The sequence below is a fragment of the Helianthus annuus genome, chromosome 5, assembly GCF_002127325.2.
Source record: "Helianthus annuus cultivar XRQ/B chromosome 5, HanXRQr2.0-SUNRISE, whole genome shotgun sequence".
NCBI lineage: Eukaryota > Viridiplantae > Streptophyta > Magnoliopsida > Asterales > Asteraceae > Helianthus > Helianthus annuus.
In genome coordinates this window covers 83,430,025-83,454,182 of record NC_035437.2, presented here as the reverse complement: position 1 = coordinate 83,454,182, position 24,158 = coordinate 83,430,025, and the positions used below count along the sequence as shown (strand labels likewise).

The following is a 24,158-nucleotide window of genomic DNA, read 5'->3' as shown; positions in this document are numbered from 1 at the left end:
CCGAAAAAGGAAGGGGGATTGGGTGTCCGAAAGGTTAATGAAGTAAATAAAGCTCTTATGGCCTATCATGTGTTTAGTATTCTTTCGCATCGAAAATCATTGTGGGTTCGGTGGGTTCATGAGTATCATTTAAGAAACCGTAATTTATGGCAAGTTCCTATCCAAACTAAAATATGTTGGAGTTGGAGAAACATCCTTAACATTAGGCCAGTAATTCGTGAGTTTTTGTGGTCGGAAATTGGCAATGGAGAAAACACTTCGTTATGGTTCGATAGGTGGTGTGACTTATGTCCTTTAAGTTCTTATGTGACTCCGAGACAAATACATCAAGAGGACTTATCGATGCAGTCCACTATTGCTGATGTGGTTCATGAATCTCGGTGGGAGTGGCCGGAAGCATGGAGGGATGTTATACCGATCCTTTATCAGCTAATGCCAATTCAGTTTAATCCAGCAAAGCCGGACGCAATCAGATGGCGGAATGAGGAAGGTATTCTGGAACATTTCTCTACTAAGTTAGCATGGAAGGCGATACGAAACCGTGATCGGCAAACATCTTGGCACAACCTGATTTGGTCTTCTTTCAACATTCCAAGACATGCCTTTGTTAGTTGGTTAATCTTTCGTAAAAAGTTAGCTACTCAAGACAGAATTCAAGCTTGGCTCATGGCGACGGGCTCTATGAATCTAATGTGTTGTTTGCTTTGTCAAAGGGGTGTTGAAACGCATAACCATCTTTTCTTTGAGTGTACTTATTCCAATAGAATTTGGTGTTCTCTTAGAGGTAAAGGAGGCATGAATGATATTCAAGGCAAATGGGATGATATTTCGGAGTGGCTCATTCCCAAAGCCACTTCAAAGTCGGCTAAAATGGTGATTGCGAAGCTTCTTGTGGCTGCTATGGCATATTATATTTGGCAAGAAAGAAACACGAGATTCTTCAAGAATCAACTAAGGCCGCCAGAAAATCTTGAAGAACTTATAGTAGAAACAATTCGACTGAAGCTACACTCGTTCAAGTTCAAGAATAATGATCGGGTGCAAAGAATCCTAGAAGATTGGAAGATCACTTCAGCAAAGGTGTTGGAAGGCGAATGACTATTAACTATGTAGTTTTTTTCTAACTGTTTAGTTATTGGTTGTGTTTGTGGTTTGATTTTAGCTTGTATACATTGGTAGTGGCATGTCACTCCAATGAACTAGAGAGGTACTCAGCCCTCTACTTGTTTTGAGTTTTTATTTATAAAAATCACCAGGGTATACCCTTTTACCCAAAAAAAACCATCTGTTGCTTAGCCTACTCCTCATCAAAATTCTGTGCGTTCTTCAAATCTATCGCAATGTTGCAAGAAAACTTCGCATCAGAACGATTTGTAGAAGACGAAGATCCACTGTGATAACCACTATGACTTCCGCTGCTAGGACTGCTTTGACTTTCTTTGCTTGCTGAAGATACATTCTCAGCTGAAAATGCAGTCTTTGGAGAAGTTGCTTTTGGCATCATGCTTTTCGGATAATAGAGATCCAAATTCTGCTGAGAAGAAGAGTGATTGACTTTGTAAGTTTTCTTCAGTTCCAGCTCGTGACTTTCAAGTCTCTCAATCACCAAATCTGGAGTTATTTTTTCAGGAGCAATAGTGTTCTTCAACATAAGCGCATAATATCTCCAATCAACCTCATCTGGTAATGAATCGAACAGTTTGTCAACTAGTTCTTCATCAGAAAACTTGATTTCATGTCTTGCTAACTCTAGTTTCAGATGACCGAACCTCTCTATCACTTTACACACCGATTCATTCTTTAGACAACCAAAAAGATCAAATTCTTTTCTAAGAAGCTTTCGTTTGTTCTTAACAATCTCTTTGCTTCCAAGACACTTCTTTTCAAGTTTCTCCCACAAATCTTTAGCATTGGAGTAATCTATCAGCGAAATGATATCTTCCCGCACCGACTGAAACAATAATGCCACACACTTTTGCTCGGCCACAAAACTCTCAATCTCATCAACCGATCTCAATGCTTCACCATTCTTCTTTCCCTCGGCATAACCATTCTTCATACTTTTCCAGCTAGGAAAAGCGAATGCCATCAACCAGTCTTCAAACTTTGTTGCCCACCTGCTGTAATCATCTATAGCCATCAGCTTAGGAGGTTTGTTAAATGTTCCAAATGCGCTTTCGGACTCCCAAGCTTCCTTCTTTCTTTCTTTCGGTGGACTCTTGTTTGCATTGCTTGAAGAGGTGTCATTGTTTCCAGAACTCCCTGTGAAAGCATACATGTCGCTGAAGGGATTCATGAAAATATCATCCATTTTGATTGTACCTGAAAAATTAGACAACACTTAGAAAAATTTTGGTTTTTGAAAATATCAGACTCAAACGGAACCTATTCAAACGGAATGGTTCAAATAGTGATTCAAACGAGCAGGTTATTTTCAAACGGAATGGACTTGTCCGTTTGAAATAACACTAGTTTCAAACGACCACCTTCAAACAAAGTGACTTCAAACGGTTACACTTCAAACGATATGTTCAGTTTCAAACGATAATTTCAAACGGTCATCATTTTTCAAACGATTGTTCAAAAGATCAGTATGTTTTCAAACTATAGGACTTGTTTTCAAACGGACTGATCAGTTTCAAACGACACGTTCAAACGATAGGACCTCTTTCAAACGAACTGTGTCATTTTCAAACGGATGACGTCACCTTTTCTCGAACAATTTCAAACGGACACGATGATTTCGGTAAGTTTTAGGTCGAATTTTAGTTCCAAATTGTCAAGGATTAGTTAATAGTGAATTTCGTTTGATATGTGAATGTTTCAAACCATTTTAACCGTGACAACTATTCAAAATCAGAAAAGAAAGGTAGAAGTGAGATAATCCGGTGATTTCAAGCTGTATTTGGTATGAACTCCTCGTCCTGAGCTCTGATACCACTTGTTGGACCGTTCCGATGACCTTAAACGTCAGTAGAAGTAGTTCATCTCAGTTTACAAAGGCGGAAACAGAGTAAACCAAGTCAAAACAGCTTATTCCTTTCAATTCTTCTTTCTATTACTGATTGTGAGCTTTTACAATAATTGTGATAAAAATCCGGCAGCACCTTGGCTCACACACACAAACATCTATTGCTGACCGTTTGAACTGAATCAACTATATATAGACCCAGCCTGTCCGTTTGAACATGTTCAAACGGACATGCTTCAAACGAACAAGCAAGCTCAAACGGCCAGGCTTGCTTTCAAACGGATAGGCTTCCTTCAAACGGCCAGACATCCTAAAACCAATACAAACCCTAATTTAATCATGTTTATACACCCGTTTAGCCTATCTAGACACAAGACTCAATAAGACGTAGTCAGCAGACATTCAGTGCACCAACAGCTATGGTTATGCACCTATTGATATGTGTGTTGTGCTTGTGTGGTTGTTTTATTTATGATTGTTTAGATGATATTTGGATATGCATGCTTAACAATTAATAATCAACAACAAGCTTAAAATTGGTTCATAAAAATCACTAAAATTGGTTAATAAAAGGTTATTAAAAATTAATGATTTTATAATAAAAAGGGTTTTATTGAAAGAACCTTGAAAATTTGTTTTCACAAAAGTACCAATGATTTGAATGCATGCAAATGTATGGTACATAAAGTTTTCTAAACTAGAATTTTGAAAAACTCAAAAATCCCTTTTATAAAACAAGTCAAACCCCATCCTTTTATACAACACTCGAATCACTTGGGAACTCTTTTGTGGGATAAAAGTCACCTAACCACATTTGAGGGAGCTTGTATATTCGAGGTGGGTTTACCATGTTTGTGGGATAAAGGTCACCTAACCACTTATGTGTATAAACTCACACGTGTGTGTAAGTTGGACGACTTGATTTGGAAACCATGAACTTAGGGTCACCGAAGCATGGCGAAGAAAAGGTGTTGATGGGATTAAACATGCCAACTAAACATATAGATGTTTAACTGATCCCATATGGCTAGAAATTGCAAAGAGTTGCAATTGTCAAACGTTGACTACCTTGTTAATTTAAACAGAGTGATAAAGGTCACCTAACCAATATTTAAATGTAACGTTGGATTCTAGATTTTAATTATTAATTGTCTTTGAGACATAAAAGGGTATTAATAATTAAAATATAATAATATCGAAAATACTAAAATTGAACCTTGTTAAATTTTGTAGATGGCCACTAACAATATTACCCAAACCGTCCGCAACCTATCACTAATTATAATCCTTGAAAAGGATCGTCTCAATCATAACACATCGTGGATTAAAATCGAAACTTAAAAATCGTTCTTAAGTAAGAGAAGATATCCTATGTGTTGAAAGATCCTAATCCCGATGAACATCTTATGGAAGATAAGGATGCCAATAACGATTGGATTAAGTATATCGAGGATACTATGCAAGCCTCTTGCCTCATGTTAGGAATTATGATTCCCGAGATTCAAAAGGATTTTGAACATCATGAGCATACGACATGATTAACCAATTTTAGGAAATGTTCTTAAGGGTAGAACGCTTCGAAACGGTTCGAGCGCTTCATACATGTCGAATGGAGGAAACCCAATCGGTTTCATCTTATGTCTTTAAGATGAAAAGCCACATTGATCACCTCGAAAGGCTCAACATGGGTAAAAGGGGCTTTACCCATTCTAACGATTAATGAGGATGGCAACAAAAAGGGGCATCACCCCGACACCAAAGCAAATGTTGCAAATGGAAACAGGTACATCAAAGGGAAAGAAAGAAAAGAAAGGCTAAAGCGGAACCACCGAGACCAAAAGAAAAGAAGGCAAAGGTTGCCACAAACGATCCATGCTTTGAGTATGGAGAGATAGGACATTTAAATGGGAATTGTCCAACATATCTCAAAGAGTTGAAAACTAAAAGGGATGCAGGGCAAACCTTAGGTACAATCTTAATGATACATATTGACCTTAATGTTATTTCTTGTAACACATGGGTATTAGATACCAGATGTGGAACTAATATTTGCAATTCATTACAAGAGTTCAAGAGAAATTAGCATTACAAGAAGGGAGACATTAGTCTCTTTATGGGCAATGGAGCAAAAGTTCAATTGAAGCCCTAGGAGACTATGTTTTGAAACTTCAAAATGGTTTGGAAATCGTTTTATATTGGGTGCTCCTAGTTTGACTAGGAACATTACTCAAGTTTCTCTTATAAGACAATATGGTTTTGATTTAAAGTTTCTAAACAATGACATTTATATTTCGATGAATGACATGTTTACCATAAAGCTATACCTTCAAATGGTATTTATGAATTGGTCCATGATAATACATCATTTGATGGTTAACTCTACCAAGCAATCACCAAGAAACTCAAAAATGGATTTGAGTGAGACCTATCTTTGGCATTATCGCCTTGGACATATAAACAGAATCACATACAAACACTTCAAAAGAATGGTCTTTTAGAAACAAATGATACTGGTTCATTTGATACATGCGAATCTTGTTTACAAGGTAAAATGACCAAGTAATCCCTTAGTGGGAAAGGGCAAAAGATTTATTAGATATCATACATTTGAATTTATGTGGTTCTTTTAAGCCAATGACTAGGTATGGTGAAATATACTTCATTACCTTTTACCAACGACTATAGTAGTTGTGGTTATGTGTACTTGACACAAAGAAGAAGTTTTGAAACGTTCAGAATCTTCAAAAAGTGAAGTACAAAATCAACTCTTTTAAATTTCTTGTTTCGATAGAGGAGGAGTCGAACTCTATTAGATATGGTTCGATCTATGATGGCTAGGAGTGCATTATCTCTATCACTTTGGGGTTACGCTTTGCTCTCCGCGGCCCGTATGGCCCCAGCCAAGAAAGTGGATACGATACCTTTTTGAAATATGGCATGGAAGGGCTCCATCATTATCATATTTAAAAGTATGGGGTTGTGAAGCTTATGTGAAGCAATACACCCCAAACAAATTGGAAGTACGATCCACTAAGTGTATCTTTGTAGGATATCCTAAAGATGATATAGGAATTATTTCTACGATCCAACAGAGCAAAAGGTATTTGTTGCTCGAAAGGCTGAGTTCTTGGAAGCAAAGTTCCTTGTGGAAGGAATTAGTCGAACAGTGAAACTTGATGAGGATCAAGAACCATAAGCCGATACACGTTTGGTTGATACTAGCATTCAATAAGAAGGTTGTTGAAAACAATCAAGTGGTTGATTAACACACTCAAAACGTTCGTATATCTGGTAGAATTAGTAGTCCACCTGAAAGATATGAACTTTTCATAGATGGATGCTACGTGGTAGATTCGGGTGAACCTACCACATACCATGATGCATTGTGAAAATCCGATTGTGACAAATGGCTTGAAGCCATGAACGTAGAGATGCAATCCATGTATGACAACCAAGTATGGGAATTGGTTGTGCCGTCTCTTAATTCCAAAGTGGTTGGAAATAAGTGGGTTTTCAGGAAGAAAACACATATGGATGGTAACTTGGATACTTATAAAGCGAGACTTGTAGCAAAAGATTTCACTCAAACTCAAGGGGTTGATTATGATGATACTTTTTCGCCTGTGGCGATGCTAAAGTCAATAAGGATATTATTTGTCATACCTGCATAATATGATTATGAGATTTGGCAAATGGATGTCAAAACGGATTTCCTTAATAGATATCTTGAGGAAGATATCTATATAGTTCAGCCTGAAGGTTTTGTCGATCCAAAACATCCTACGAAAGTATGCAAGTTAAAGAAATCAATCTACGGATTGAAACAACCATCTAGAAGTTGCAATCACCGTTTTGATGAAGAGATTAGGGAATATGGATTCATCAAGAACGGTGATAAAGCTTGTGTGTATAAGAAGGCTAGTGGGAGCATTATTACTTTCTTAGTATTGTATGTCGATGACATTCTACTATTTAGAAATGACATTCTAACCATAGAAGGTGTAAAAGCTTGGCTTGGAAGTTGTTTTTCCATTAAGGATCTTGGTGAAGTAGCCTACATTCTGGGAATAAAGGTCTATAGGGATAGATCAAGGCGATTGATAGGTTTAATCCAAAGTGCATACATTGACAAAGTTTTGAATAGGTTCCAAATGGAGAACTCTAAGAGAGGTTTTGTACCTATTCAAGAGAGGACAATATTGAGTGCGTCTCAATGTCCAAGCTCAAAGGATGAGCAAGAAAGAATGAAAGGAATCCCATATGCGATAGCTATAGGATTCATTATGTATGTAATGATATGCACTAGACCGGACATGTCATGTGCATTAAGCATGACTAGAAGATACCAGCGAAATCCAAGTAATGGTCATTGGGTGACTGTTAAAATATATTGAAATACCTTAGAAGGACTAAGGATATATTTCTAATATATGAATTTGGTGAAGGAGAAATCATTGTAAAGGGTTACATGGATGCGAGTTTCCAAACTGATCGAGATGGTCCTCGATCGCAATTAGGGTAGCATTGTCCACTACAGAATCAGAATACATCGCCGCTTCATTGATCGAGATAATTCATATAGATCTACCACTTGAATTATTGCCGATCTTGGGGTAGTCCCTACCATTCGGGACCCCTAGAGATTTTTGTGATAACGATGGTGTGATTGCTCAAATCAAGGAACCTCGTGCACATCAAAAGTTTAGGCACATTGAGCGGAGTTTCAACTACATAAGGGATGAAGTTGAAAAGGGGAAAGATATGTATTCACAAAGTTCACATTGATCAAAATATTGCGGATCCACTCACGAAGCTCCTTAGACGGGCAAACCATGAAGGGTCATACTTGTGCCTTAGGACTTTGATATTCTAGTGAATGGATTTGATCTATTTTGTATTTGGATATTGGAACAATTGATATTATAACTCTTTATGGTATGTTGAGTTATTTTCCATTTTAGCATGTTTAAATCCGTGAATAAGTTTCTTATTCTAAATGTCCGTAGTCGATCATACTTGTGGTAATAAATATGAATGTAAGACTATTATGAATTTGGATTGGTGAATATTCATTAGGTATGAATATAGAGCAAAGTGTTTCTACCAAAGTTCATAGATATTTGTGGGATACAAATATTGGACTGACTCGCTATCAAATATTACTGCATGGAATCATTTGTGATTGATCATAAGTAAATTTGAGTAAAGGCGAATATCATCGTATCCTCTGACCTGAGATACATATTGGGTCTTGATATTCACCAAATATTGTACCTTGACTTATTTCTTCGCTGTTAGTAATATGACAGTACATAAGGCTAAGCTCAGGTGTGGTACAAGGTGATTGTGAGAGACGTATGTAGTCAAGATGGGATTTGTTCCTCTTATTCATTGAGAGTAAGATGTCTAAGGCCTGCTAAAGTTAAATCAACAGAGAGTGATCACTCTATGTCTCTGGATTTTACATGACATCTGTAACGAAAGGATAAATGATAGATTCACCTATATCATGTTCAAGTAAGGGACTTGAAAGGGATGATGTTATTGAATGGCAAATATAGTCATACATATTGGGGGTAGTAAACCGTAGTTAGGCGTCATTTACTACTTGCGTCAATCTTCTATGTATCTTGTGCAAGTGGGAGATTGTTGGACTCTGTATGCCCAAGACACATATTTAATTGATGTGGCTAGTACATTATGATCCAAGTCGAGTCATACCCAATAACAAGCTAGACAAACACTTATATTATTTATTTGTGATATGATCAAACAAATAAATATTAATACTTACAATATTTAGAAATTGGTTTTCTAAATAATTACACTTGACAAACTAATAAATTATATGGATAATTTATTTTTGAGAGAATGTTTTATTTTTGTTATTTAATTGGTTAAATAACATTTTAAAAGGTTATGAGATAATGCATAAAGTCTTGTAATATGATATGTTATATTTTATAAATGTTATAAAATATATACAAGACTTATATTTTATAAAAGAATTTGATTTTTTTAATAAAATAAAAGCTCGGCCCCACCCCCTCCATGTTCTTCCCGAAGAAATGTTGGTCCAATAATGATACATGCACTTGCATGTGTTCTCATTGGGTGGTCTTCCCTAAAGGATTTGGCCAATCATATTACATGCACTTGCATGTGTTAGATGCCCTCTTATTGGATGATGTGGGTGGCAACTTTCTCTCTCTTGATTTAAATCTAATTTTGTATGACAAATGATAGAAGGAAGAACTTGTAAGATTAGAGAAACACTCTCTAAATTTTCGGTCATAACATGCTTGATCAAGGGGGTTTTTGTGACATCTGTGCTTGTGATCATTGTAAACAGTTCAGTTATCAATGAAATAAAGTTATTTGATCCCTATGTTTGTGTTTGATGTTTGATGTTTTTCATGTTTTGACTTTTATTCGATTTCAAACTCTATATCGCTTTCTGGAGAATTATGCGCAAACTGGTGCGAAAACGTAATCAGTTATATGCAACAAATACTTCAGAACATGAATTTATGCTTAACACACCTTAAATAACCTTTACATAACTTAGAAATAAGTTTTGAAGGCTTTGGTATGGCAAAATCAAGTTAATTCGCTTACAGGGAGTAAAATTGACAAACTGTGAAAGTATGCCGATTTGAACTGTAACGAACATTCCAGAACATGGCCATAAGTTGAAAACACCCTAAATATCCTTTACATAGCTTAGAAATAGGCTTTGAGGGGTTCGATGTGCTAAAATAAACTTTATGCTCATTCAGGGACCAAAAGAGTCAAAAAGTGCATAAGTTTGCATTTTCGCGCATAACTTAAGTTCTGAATACACCCGGACATCCAAAAATTTATTTAATCATTAAAATATTATGTTTTAGTGATTGGCTTGTCAAAAATCCATTCGTCGCGCAATTTGGACCATTTTTGCATCCGTTACGACATCCGTCGTAATTAACCGAACAACGCAATCGTACGGCCAAACGAACCGACATCCGGCATATTTTTGAGCATGTTTCAAGTTCCCTACACTTTAACTTCATTTTAAAGCCTTAAAATGGGGTTAACAGGGCTTAAACGTGCCAAAATGCATCAAAAATCAAGGTTGGAGGTACAGGGGCCTGTTCTGCCAAATTCAATCTTTCTGACCTGCAGGGTCCTTACGGACCGTAAGACCTACTCCATACGGTCCGTACGCAGGTGCCAGATACCAAAAAATGCAATCTAGCTTGATCCAGCTGTTCCTCACTTGTGCAAATGGTTTTGGGCAATCTATGGGCTGGTTTGGGGGCTCCCCTGGTTTTGTAAAACAATGGGCTTGATGTGTACGGCCTAGATCGAAGCACGTTATTCATCGAACGATCCTAACGGTTCTACTACATCTATAAATACCCCCACCATGTCTTGCTCAAAACCCACTTGAATTCTGAGATTTTCTCTAAGTTGAAGTGTTGAACACTTCATACCTAAGAAATACTTGGAATATCAATCTTGCGGGGACCTTCTGTAAGTATTCTTTCGCGTTTTTTTTGTTCGTTTTAGCGTTAAAGTCAAACTGTGTTTGACTTTCTGCATTGACCAGTTTTTGGTCAACGTGAAGTTCGTTTGAACTTCATAACGTGAGCGTAATCACGATGGTTATAGTCCCTAGTAACTATACCTACTGATTACCACGTTATTTAGGCTCAGTGACGAGTCGTAGTTTCGGCCAAAATGCGTTTTCTCGCGTATTTTGTAACCAAACTACTCTAGGGTATTAAAACCGTTTGTTTTAATACCAAACCTGTTTTCTAACATTACTAAACATGTTCTAGCATGTTTAGCTCGTAGCTTTTAGATTTGTGCTTGTTTAGGGTCGTAAAGGTAAGCGATCTAATCAATCGCTTATGCTTACGAACCCGACCCATTTGGTCGATCTTTAGGATCCGACCAAACATTTTAGGTGACCATAGTTGTATAGGGAATAACCTTCCGAGGTTATACCTTATGGTCACGACGTTTAAGTAGTGGTATGATAAGTAGTTCTTATGCCTTAGGTAAATTACCAAAATACCCTTTTTACGCCCAAATTCATTTTAAACCTATGTAACATAATTTTTGGTATCTAAACTGATTTTAAACATGTTAAGGCATATCTTGCTTGTCATAGGACTAGTTAGGCTTTCCGAACGCGTTTTACGCAAACGACGCATTAAAGTAGCATAAGCTACCTAAACGGGTCGTAACGGGTCAAAAGCACTTAGGATAAGTTTCGTTTTAGTATGTAGGCTTTGTCAAACCATATTACATAAGTTCCCATACTTATTTGGTTTACGAACCCTCGTACTACCCGATCCTCTGATAGGTCCGTTTATTAATGTAGATACTTATATAGGTATCGTTTGATTCCGTGATCTTCTAGCATTGCTTGGTGGTTATCCTACGACTTCTAAGCAATCTCAAGTGAGTACATAGACCCCTCTTTTACTGTTTTTCAAACGTTTTGGGGTGAAACACATGTGCCTACTTGTTACTTTCATGCTTTCCATGTTTTCACAACTTATACTTGCTATGTTCATTAGTACACCATTAGTACATGATTTCATTATGTTTTGCTATGTATGTTTACTTAACCTGCTAGCACATTGATTTACATTACATTACTTTGCAATATATGTTTACATGGCATATTAGCAGATTGTTTTTCATGACTTTTCTGCTTTGTATGTTTACTTGGCATACTTAGTACATTGTTTTCACATAACTTGTTTACATTTGGTATAACATTTGGTTTGCATAAACGGTTCTTTACTACATTCATTAACATTAGCTACGCCGCTCGGTAGTAAGTAATGGTACCATAGGACTTGACAAATCCCGTTCCTGACATCCTGGGTTGGTTTGGATGAAAGCAATGACTGAATCCGAAAACATTTTACTTTGATAACCTTTACTCTAAGGTTATCCTGCTGTCTCAAGGCTTGAATGTAATGCGTTAACTTACCACATAAATGTTTGTATCAATAAAACAAGCTTTTACATGGCAAAACATAACTTTTTGATTTATTCAAAATACTTTGTTTTGTTCCTTTTTACTTATGGTTAAGTATTCTCATTTTGTTACTTACCATACATAACTTTCGTTTACACATACTTAACTACATGACTACATTTTGGGTTTTAAACATTGACAATGGTTTAGACAAGAACATTTGATGATTGGTTTGAACATGAACTATATACTTTGGTGGTTTGTTTAAGTGACTTAAGTAACGATATCTGTGTAGTATGCTACAAGCATGGTGGATACGCCGCTGGTACTTCCTATATATAAGTGCTTGTATTGTATTACATGACATACCGTTATTTAAATCATTCGATTTTGGACTTATACATTTTTGCAAATAACATATTTTTCACAAGACTTCGTTTTTTTCAAAACAATTTATTTCATACAACTTATTTTTACTTGGTTATTCTTTTAACCATACATCATTCTTTTATATACATACATATTAACTGATTTGTTATCACTTTTCAAACATTTTATAAGCAAAATGGACTCATGACAAGTTTTCATTAAACATTTTCTTAAACCTAAGTCATGAATCCTATTTTCACAAAACCTATGTATCTCACTGGCATTTTTATGCTGACGTACCTATTTTCACATGTGTTTCAGGAGCTAATGCATAGGACGTTCGTGACACGCTAGGGTGGACTTGGGCCTTAGTGATATAAAATGGAGCTAGACTTAGTTTAATTTTGTGATGTACTTTTGTTTTCTTCTATCTTAAGACAATGTGACTTGTGGGTTCTCGTTTGAAACAACGTATTCCACCCTTGGGTGATGAATAAAATATTATTTTAATTACCATGGTTGTGGAACAATAATTCTGTTACAACACTCCCCGACGTTTCCGCCACGATTTGATGTTTTACGTGGTCGGGGTGTGACAGAAGAGTTGGTATCAGAGCCAATGGTTATAGGGAATTAGGTTATTAGTAATGCTTTGACCTAGACTATAACCTTTCTAGGACCCCAACACAAGTAGTCTTGTGTTTAGATCTTAAAACATGCACTTCACCTATCCTTAGGTGATCGCTAAAACAAGAACCCAGTTTTCTAAAACGATTTTTGAAAAACAATCCTCTGTTTTCAAATGATTTAGTATATGGTTTTGAACCCTTTTTGATTTTTCAAATTGATTTTGAAAATTTATCATTTGTTTTAATGATTCTTTTGGCCTTGTGCCTTCCAAGTTTTCAAAATCTCGTCAAAGTTTTGGGTTCTAAATAATGTGAACACGTGCAAACTGGAAGGGTGAATGCCTGTACCCTGGGTTTTCTGTCTAAGGCTAGAGTGTTCGTACAAATCCACATAATCGGACCAGTCACTCTTACCTGGGAACTCCTGGGGTGAGTGTTCACTTATAGGCGAGCATGTCTTCACTATGCATTATTTATGGACCCATTTACTTTGATTAGTCACTGTGTGTCATTTGTTTGCTTTGTGATACGGACGAATGACCACCATCCTTGCTTTGTTGATTTTGTTTCATCTCGTTCTTTTCATCTAATCATCTCACTCGTTTCCTCTCATGTTTTCCTCTTTTTAGCATGCCTCCTCGACGCGAAAATCAGCTACCTAATGTCGAACTGGCAGAAATCATCGCACAGCATATGGCTGTTGCGTTCCCGAATCTTATTGCTCAGTTTAACCAAGCCAACATCAATCAGAACGCTCCTTGTAACTTCAAGAGCTTCAATTCGGCTAAACCACTCAAGTTCAGTGGTACTGAGGGGGCAACTGGGCTCCTTCAATGGTTTGAGAGCATTGAGAATACTTTTCGTCATGTTCAGTGTCCTGATAATCGCAAAGTCGAGTTTGCTTCTAGTGTTTTTCAGAAGAGGGCGTTGACATGGTGGAACGGGGTTATGAGAGATCGTGGTGCTGAAGTTGCTTTAGCACAAACATGGGCTGAGTTAAGGACTCTCATGATGAGTGAGTTTTGTCCTCGTCATGAACTACGAGCGCTGGAAAGGGAGTTTGACGATCTAAAGCAGTTTAGTGGCGAGCACCGGGCATATACTGACAGGTACGAAGAGTTGAGTTTATTATGCCCAACAATGGTCACCCCACTCGACAAGGCTATCGAAAGATACATCGATGGTCTACCTGACTCTGTGCAAGACATCGTTACTGGTAGTAAGCCTACCACTGTTCGTCAGGCAATCGAACTATCTGCAACGTTGACTGAGTCGCAGATTCGAAAGGGTAAGTTGCACAGGAAGGGTGATAAGAAAGGTAAGAAGCAGGAGTCTGATAAGAAGGATAGCAAGAAAGGTAAAAGCAAGAAGGGGAGTGATGCAGGTTCCTCAAAGGGTTCTAGGAAGCGGAAGGCTTCCCAAAATTTTGCCGTTACTACGCAGACAAATCAACCTGCGTCTGTTCTTTTTTATTCAGGGGCCGATAAGAGTTTTGTGTCGTTATCTTTTGAGCCCTTGCTTCGCGTGTCTAGAACGAAACTAGGTAAGCCTTTGACAGTAGAAGTTGCGAGTGGTGAACCCGTTGTTCTTGATTCTGTTCTTCGCAACTGCCAGTTGAACCTTAACGACCACCTCTTTCCTATTGACCTCACGCCTATGCAACTTGGAAGCTTCGACATTATTGTGGGCATGGATTGGTTAGCCAAGCATCGCGCAGAGGTAGTTTGTTTTGAGAAGATTGTTCGTGTGCCACTTTCGTCAGGTGAGATACTACAGGTTCGTGGTGAAAAACCTGCTAGTAGCCTCAAGCTTATGTCTTGTTTTCAAGCTCGGAAGTATCTGCGAAAGAACTATGTGGCCTTCTTGGCACATGTTACAGCAGATAGAGGCAAAGGTAAGACTATGCAAGATATTCCTGTTGTTCGGGATTATCCGGTGTTGTTTCCTGAAGAGTTGCTTGGTCTACCTCCAGCACGCCAAGTCGAGTTCCGTATCGATCTCGTACCTGGTGCAAATCCTATTGCCAGAGCCCCATATCGTCTTGCACCGTCTGAGATGCAAGAGCTATCTAAGCAGCTTCAGGAGCTTTCTGACAAAGGTTTTATCCGTCCTAGCTTTTCACCTTGGGGTGCTCCCGTTCTTTTTATCAAGAAAAAGGATGGATCCTTCAGAATGTGTATCGATTATCGTGAGCTGAATAAGCTTAGCATCAAGAATCGATATCCACTACCTCGCATGGATGACCTCTTTGACCAGTTACAGGGTGCCACTTGCTTTTCGAAGATCAACCTTCGTTCTGGGTATCATCAACTTCGTGTGCATGAAGAGGATATTCCCAAGACAGCATTCCGCACTCGATATGGGCATTATGAGTTCACAGTCATGCCATTCGGTTTGACCAATGCTCCTGCTGTTTTTATGGACTTAATGAATAGGGTCTGCAAGCCTTATTTAGATAAGTTCATCATCGTTTTTATCGACGATATCTTGATTTATTCTAAGACGCGAGCTGATCATGAGCACCATCTTCGTCTTACTCTGGAACTCCTAAAGAAAGAGCAACTTTTTGCCAAGTTCTCCAAGTGTGAATTTTGGCTTAAGGAAGTTCAATTTTTGGGACATATTGTGAACGAACAAGGTATTCATGTAGATCCCTCCAAGATCAGTGCGATTAAGGATTGGGATACGCCTACTACTCCTACTGAGGTTCGTTCTTTTCTTGGTCTTGCGGGTTATTACCGCCGCTTCATCAAGAACTTCTCAAAAATTGCAGTTCCTCTAACTGCTCTAACTCAGAAGAATAAACCCTTTGAATAGGGTTCCAAACAAGAAGAAGCATTTCAGACCTTGAAGAAGAAGCTTTGTAATGCACCTATTCTGACTTTGCCCGAGGGCAATGATGATTTTGTTGTTTACTGTGATGCATCGAAATTGGGTCTTGTTTGTGTTCTGATGCAAAGGAACAAAGTCATAGCCTACGCATCTAGACAATTGAAGGTACATGAGAGAAACTACACCACTCACGATCTTGAGTTGGGTGTAGTTGTCTTTGCTCTCAAAATCTGGAGACATTATTTGTACGGCACAAATTGACGGGTAAAATGGATACAAAATGTAATAGTTAATATATATGCACCTTCAAAAGCGTTCCCAAGTAATCATCCTTAGAGATCTCCAACAAATCATCATCATCGGATTCAACCTTCTTGCTCAAACTTATTTCTATCTCGTCTCGAGACATCATGAAAAAACCTAACATAAATGGTTCAGAAATCAAGAATTTCTATAATCGTACAGTTATTATAACTAACTTTAATGGTTCGGAATCTAACTGTTCTTATAACAGTATTTAACAAATTCTAACTGAATCATTCAATATCAAATCGTCACTGTCCGTTTTTTACTACATTAAGATCGGCAAATACACACATGTTGAACAGATCATAAGAAAAATAAACTCAAAAGACTAAATCTTTTTCTTGCTCAACCTTATTTCTATCTCGTCTCGGGACATCATGAAAAAACCTAACGTAAATGGTTCAGAAATCAAGAATTTCTATAATCGTACAGTTATTATAACTAACTTTAATGGTTCGGAATCTAACTGTTCTTATAACAGTATTTAACAAATTCTAACTGAATCATTCAATATCAAATCGTCACTGTCCGTTTTTGACTACATTAAGATCGGCAAATACACACATGTTGAACAGATCATAAGAAAAATAAACTCAAAAGACTAAATCTTTAACCTTTAAACAATCAATATTAGTAACACATTAGTATAACCGGATCATCTCTCAAATACATCAATGTAGTGTTAAATCAACGATTGGAAGTGATTAACTCAAAGATAATGTTAAAACTAAAGGAAGATTATTGTTATTACTTGCAAATAAGGATTTAAACATCAACGATTGTAACTGATTAAATCCAATTTCATGATAAAAGTAAAGAACGATGACTATCGCAAACCTGTTAATGACAATTCCGACAACAAAATCGGCGCCGACTGTTGTTCCGACGAAGCTTCCGGCGAAATTTTGGAGTCCTAGATACTGTCTTCAAAGAGTTAGAATGATGATTTGAGAGATGATATGATATAATAGCATGTATGTAATGATACAATCTATTGAATCAACCGTCATTTTAGAATTTTACATTTACACCCCCTTTAATTTCAAATGTGACAAAATTAAGAATAATCTAACCATCACTTACAACAACACCATTCTATTTACTAAATCTTTATATAATTTTAACCAAGTGTGAAACTATAAATACATAATTAAGAGAAGTTGTAAACTGTTAAATGTTTTTTAATTAACCAAAAGTTTTTTGTAACATCTCAACTGATTTCGAACTTATCAACCGTGAATACTTACCAGTTGTTAATGTATCTTTAATATAGAAAAAAATATATACATATATATTTATAATCTAAGTTTGCATGATAGATAAGGAGGATTAGTAAACGATAATAACGTCTGTATGAGTGTAAAGTGATAAAATGAAATACTAAGAAAAAAAAAGTTTTTTATTCTTTTTATATCATACTAGCCTAAGACCCCGCGAGCTTCGCGGGAGGCTAAACACCAACTAAACACATAAAATAGTAGAAGCGTTAAAGTGTGATTTGTTAAGCCTAATATTTTGAGACAGTTGAGCACGTCCCAATAGTACATCTACATAATGTTCGTTACAAATTAAGTCTTTGTCAACTAAACTTTCATGATGTTTTCATGATATCTTCTTTAACTCCACTATCGCATTCATCCTCTGATATTATCAATTCCAATCAGGACGACTTAGAATTTAAAGCTCTATTGCTAGATTATTAAAAATATACATGAAATTAATTTGAAAAAAAATAGATTCTTACTTAAGTGTAAGAACAACTCAAACGGGTTCTTAGAGATATCAACTGGTTGGCTACCGTCCAACACTTGATTTACTATAAATCCCTTATACTGTTATAGAAAAAAATAAGGTTAATAAATTAAAATACCCAAGATACCAATAACCAAAAAAACTACTATCCTACATCATCTTGAATTGCAAAACATTATAGATTACATGTAGGTCTTCTCCTCAAATGCATAGCATGAATTAGATGATAGACAGCTGCACAATTCATTATAATTTGAAAATTTTATGAAGAAATAGGTTATCTCCCGTGAATACTCACGGGTTGTGAATCTTTTTATTTAAAAACAACAGATGTACATATCTATATAGTCAATTTTTAAAATATCCATATGTATATATTATAAAAAAAAATCCTTAACTTAAGAAGTGTAGGAAATCATGTCAAACGAACTCCGATTAAGCTCATTCCAGCAACATTGAAATCGGCTCGTCGAACACTAACCAAAAACTCTAAACCCTAAGCACTAAAGCTAACCCCTAAATTTAAACCCTAAGGCTAAACCCTATTAATATTTTATTTTTTTATGTAATGGTTATTAATGTCTTGTCTCTTCTAGTGCACTTGGACAATAACGCAACATGATTGTTATTTAACTTATTAGATGTTGTTGCCATTAAAGCTTCTAATGGGCATGCAAATATGCAATGGTTTTTGCTTTCATTTGTTTGCATAATATATATCTTTTTCTTTTAGCCTAAGATCCCGCGAGTTTCGCGGGTGGCTTAACACAAACATATAATATATGTTGGCAATGAGATGAACTTTGTAATGAAAGAACTTTTCAATATAAACGTATAAAATATGATTTTTCTTACTTAGGTAAATATGTTTTGATTCATTTTTTATAGATATTGAGATGTTATTGTACAAATGTATAGCAATTTTTAGAACCCGGATAGATTTCATTTTTTTAATTATTTTTTTATAACTTTGATTATTTGAGCATGAAGAAGGTCCATAAGATGGCTTCTTTTATCAGTGTATTGAACAAATTCTACCATTTTAACAATCAAAATTGTGCTTGAATAAACTATGATGATTTGAAAAGTTCATGAGTCAAAAATATACATGATAATAATGCCCTCATTCTTCCCTTAATTTTTATTGTAAGTGTTACCTTCTAATAAATATTATAAGAAAAGTAGCTTAAATAGCCTACTCTTCCTTTTGAGTATAAGACTAATGACATCATAAATTACAAAACTAACCCCAAAGGACATTTCTTTTATGCTTCTAGCATTAAAAAAACACAATCAAGAAGCTAAAAAACGCTCCTACCGGCTCATGTGGCTTTTATTTCCACCGTATAAATGCAAGACAACCTGAAAACAAAGGAAAAATAGAGGTTCAAAAAAATAACCTGAAAACATATAATATGATATACCGACTTAATCATTGAAGTGTGTAGAGGGTCTATATTGTCTAGACAATCTAATTTGAGGTGCTTTTACTTGCTAGTTTTGATATATAAAAGTAATCACAAAATAGGAAGCATGTTGGTGTAGTACAATACCTCTAACAAAAAAAATTCCTTGTCTCTCTTTTGATCACCATGAGGAATGAATGACTCCTCTCAGCTTTGCTGGTTTTGATATACAACAACAATCACAAAATATGAAGTATTTTTATCACATATAACAATAAACAAAGAATTAAAATTTCAATTCACATAAATCTTACATAATTCTTTGGAATTTAATCTAATACTCTAATGGAGAGAGGTCCACAGTGAAGGAAGAATAAACACATTGTTAAGAGATGTTTCTTTGAACCAAAAGAATGAACTAAAAGAACAACTCCCCCATATAAATAAAAAAAGAATGAACCAAAAGAACAACTCCCCCATGTAAATAAAAAAAAAAGATAGAACCAAAAGAACAACTCCCCCCCACCCCATATAAATAAAAGAACTAAAAATAATTCGGTTGTACCCGTTGACATACCTACTAAAAGGGCAAAAACCGCAATCGAATTATGATTAATATGACCATAATCTAAAGAAAAAAACTCATAGTTTTAAATAATAGAGGGTTCGACCTGTTCCAAAGAATGACCCGTGTTGACTTGAATCAAGTTTAAACAGTTATCCAACACACTTGACCAGCCCATTTCAACACCTTAATTGTAATCGAATTATGATTAGGGTGACCAAAGTCTATAAAAAACCTTGAATAATTGTAAATATTAGAGGTTTCAATCCGTACTAAAAAATGACCCGTTTTGACCTTTGACATGGATCCATTTTAAACTGTTAAACCAACACACTCAAGCTGCCCATTTTAACACCTTAATTGTAATCAAATTATGATTTAAATGACCAAAATTCAAATAAAAACTTGCATAATTGTATGTATAGCAAGCAACACCTTGGCAACTGTATGTATAGCAAGCAACATATCAACCATTACCATTCCTAAAATCAGCTCCAGCAACCCTTCTAACAGCACCCACTCCTGATCCATGGATAAATGTGCATTTCCACCAGATATTGTCACCGCATCACTGTTTATGAGCAGGATTTTGTAATCGGTAACCTTGAGTCGGAGTTACCTGTCGTCAACAGAAGTTCTTGAAGCTTCTTCTTTGTGGCTTCAAGCTTGTCTTGATTGGTTTCTCCACCGGAGGACATTGGTTTCTGTATACATCAAGATCTCGTTCAGTCTTAGATCTAATTTGATATTCTTAATTTAATAGAATTATACACTGTCTCAATTTAACCATTAAGTTGATATGCAATCTGTACACATCAAGTTAGAGCATTCACATTCGATATCGTATATTGAGGCTTATCTTTAAAATTAAAAAAATAAAATAAAAGAATTGCACAATCAATTTAGTTAAGTTTAACTCGTGAGAACCATAGTATCGTATTATACAAAGCTTACTTGAGGGTCCCATGAAGATGTCCAAAACAACTTTAGGCCTTTCTACTTCATCAGGTTGAAACAAAACATCCAATAGAATCAAAAGAAAAGTGGTGGTTCCGCTAATATGTTACATGTCAACCCATTTGACCTGTTTTTCCTTTTAGTTGATTTTTTATTTGACCTGTTGAGATAAAACGCGACCTGGATCAAGTCATTCATAAGTTAACTAATAGATATTGCAACCTCTAGTTCTATGATGTTTACATGTTGTAAGACTTACCACACTGCCAAAATGACGGTCTATAGTTTCAACTAACAGATGTATATATTCTAGTATTGCAACCTCGTTCATTGAAGAATAAAAAACACACTTATTAGGAAGATAAGAAACTGAAAATGAACACTTTTATATGGCAAAAAATGGATAGAACCATTTGTTTCACCTAAGCTAATATCCATATTTATTAAAAAAAATTAACCATGTCAAATGAGTTATATACGTAACTTAGTTTTATAAAAAATGGGTCAAAGCCAAGACGACAAATAGAACCATTCAGCGTAAAAACAAAAACAACATTAAATCAACCACAAATTATATTATATTATATTATAATATAAAAATGAGATGAAGTAATAGGTGCATACCTTCAACAACCCTTCAACAATATATTTTATGAGAAGTTAATAGATAATTTATCCCCCAAAGTAGTGTTAGCACCTTAAGTTGTATTAATATATAGTGGGAAACCCGTACGTTGCCGCGTAGTCGAAAACATGGGGCGTGAACATACCATCAACTTTCCATCAACACTTACCATCTACAATACCGTTAACATAGATTAACATATTGGTCTATTTCTAAAAAAAGTTGCAAAAAAAAAAAGAAGATTACCATATTGGCGAGGATGATATTGAACCCATTCTTGTTATTCTCGCTCCCATGATGGTCGTTGTGACTGTTCGTGGCGGCTTGTCTCCCACCATGGTTGTTCCCTCACCAAACCAGACTGAGTAAGAGACAATGGACAAAAGAAGCGAGCAAAAACTTTAATAAAGAAGGAACTTAAACAGAGATGGTTAGATAACGGGTCAAACGGGTTCAAGTTAAGAAGGGTCCTTTTAAACACAGGTCAAACGTCTTTGGTGGGCTAAGCCCGCACTTTTTTTAGCTTATTTTTTAAAAAATGATCAAGGGGCACAAGCATCAAATGGTTACATATACATACCTTTAAACCAACTATTGCAAGTTTAGTTATTTAATTAAAGGATGGGTGTACCTGCTAAATAAAGCAAAACTAAGGAGCTGAACAGCAAATATAAGTAAATGGCATCCATAAATAAAGCAAAACTAAGGAGCTGAACAATCTTTTCACAACAAAGTTCCTTGCTGAAATGTCATTTTCACTCTTATTACAACAACTGTGAACCTTCAATTTGGCTGTAATATGAAAACCGTTGATATGAAGGAGTTGGACAATCTTTAGTTAGTTCAATGCACATTGAGTAGAACACTTTATCCAATGAATTGCTGGAAGTTCAGACATCTAAATCATCAAAGAAGCCTAAATATTTATTTTTTCAAATTAGTCGACTTATGTACAATCTCACTATAATCAAATCCTAAATAAAACACAACTCATTCATTCTAGCTATAACTATAGTTCATATACGTTACTAACAACTCAAGAGCAATATGATCATTTGAGCAACCAATATCACAGAAAAAATCGCACCATGAAATCAACTAAAAACCATATTATTGAAAAAAACCTCCTTGTGTAAAAATTTGGATTTTTTTTCTGTAGAAACAAATAAAATCAAAGCAATAAAAAGAGACTTACCTCCAATCGTTCTTCTCCTGCAATTTCTCTTCATAGAGTTGCAATCCATGACTAAAGAAACAAACTGAAATCAAAGCCCTTAGTTAAAATTTATGAAAGAACAACTATCAAAGTCCTTGGTGGCTCTTTAGTCTGGCTTCTTCCAACCTCCGCTACACTCTCTCTTCTCTCGATTTCTCTTCTCTCGATTTGTTTGCATAAAATGCAAATACGCTAGTCCAAACAGACCGAGTCAAGTTGGACCAACCTTGAACAATTGTACTTTTTTGAATTTCATATGTATAGTAATTATTTTTTAGAATAAAAGCGTTTGAGCATTTAAAACATTGTGGGTCACTTTCGAGTTTTGACTCATTAACATGACCACATGCTTCTTTTTTCCCAACTTTAAAAAAAAAATTATCCTTTAAAACGTTGGAGATTAAAAACACAAGTCTGACCCCTTTCAAGTAAACAGGTCGAAATTGCCACCTCTAGACTATATGATGAAGTACAAAGGATGTACCTGTAGATGTCCTAGATAATATTGGGCACGAGGCTCCGCGATCGAAGCTTCAAAGTCAATGTAAAATAGGTAGTCAAAGTATCTGTGGAAGTCAAAAATGAGTTAGAAAAAAGAACTTTCAAATTCTTAAATTTCCACCTGGCTATAGTTGCACTCACTTGGCGCTACCCTTGTTGCTGCCATCAACAATCCTGAGCGGACGTTTCCTTTGCGGCCGGCTATCGATCTTGGAAAAGATTTAGAGGGGTATTTTAGACATTTGATCGATAGTCAAGTTTATTTATTTATTTTTCTATAATGATGGTTTTAAATGGAGGGGTTAATAAAGAACTCACCTTTGATAAGTTGATCTCCCTTAGAGCGAACACGGCAATGGTTTAAACAACACCCGGCCCTTCTTCTAATGTAAAGACAATGCTCGTCTAGAAAATAAAAAGAAATAACTTTTGGCATTAATAACATGTTTGAATAGATTAAAAAAAGTTAATTATTTTCTTTTTACCTTATGGGTTTTGTGCCTTATTTTGACCCATTATGCAATCTATCCGACCCACCCATTTTGCCATCTCTAGTAATATGTTACTTGTAGCACACGGTAATAACTTAAATAAAAATGGGAAGATATATGATCAAAAAGTGATAGGAATGTGATCATATAATATAACCCTTTCATATGTGAAAGATGATATTTAGGTGAAACCTGGATCGTTTGAGCTAGAATATCAAGTCTATATATTTCTATAGCTCTAGAACTTGCAACTACTCCGGTCTCTCGTATGCCTTCAGAAGCTACAACCTATACAAAATATAAAAATAAATATACAAAAAAAAGAAAGAAATACAATATTTAGCGTATGTTATTTTGAGGTTACCTTTTTACCGGATACGTTTGTGTGTTTGTAAATTAAAAGTTTGTTGGTGCACTTGTGTCTGTACTTTGTCTGTATTTTGTAATGTATAAAACAATGTCTTTTGTCTGTCGTGTTTACGTCTTTTGTTGTATTTGTTTAAGTGTTTGACTGTATGTTTGACCAAGTCAACCATCCTCCTGGTTTGACTTGGCCAA

At 35.8% G+C, this 24,158-nt stretch overlaps 1 long non-coding RNA gene across 5 annotated transcripts; it reads right to left on the bottom strand.

Annotated features, from left to right (window-relative positions):
- Nucleotides 1–18,879: 18,879 nt before the first annotated feature.
- LOC110940609 lies at nt 18,880–23,831 on the bottom strand. Of its 5 annotated transcripts, XR_004893307.1 has the most exons (9): nt 23,428–23,721; nt 23,093–23,318; nt 22,588–22,638; nt 21,973–22,290; nt 21,639–21,753; nt 20,765–21,564; nt 20,288–20,514; nt 19,393–19,461; nt 18,880–19,201 (listed from the first exon to the last, which is right to left on the bottom strand). It is a non-coding gene; the product is annotated as an uncharacterized LOC110940609 (long non-coding RNA). The 5 variants fall into 5 exon arrangements; XR_004893309.1 differs by having other exon boundaries at nt 19,393–20,514; nt 21,973–22,026; XR_004893308.1 differs by having other exon boundaries at nt 19,393–20,514; nt 21,973–22,023.
- Nucleotides 23,832–24,158: the final 327 nt, after the last annotated feature.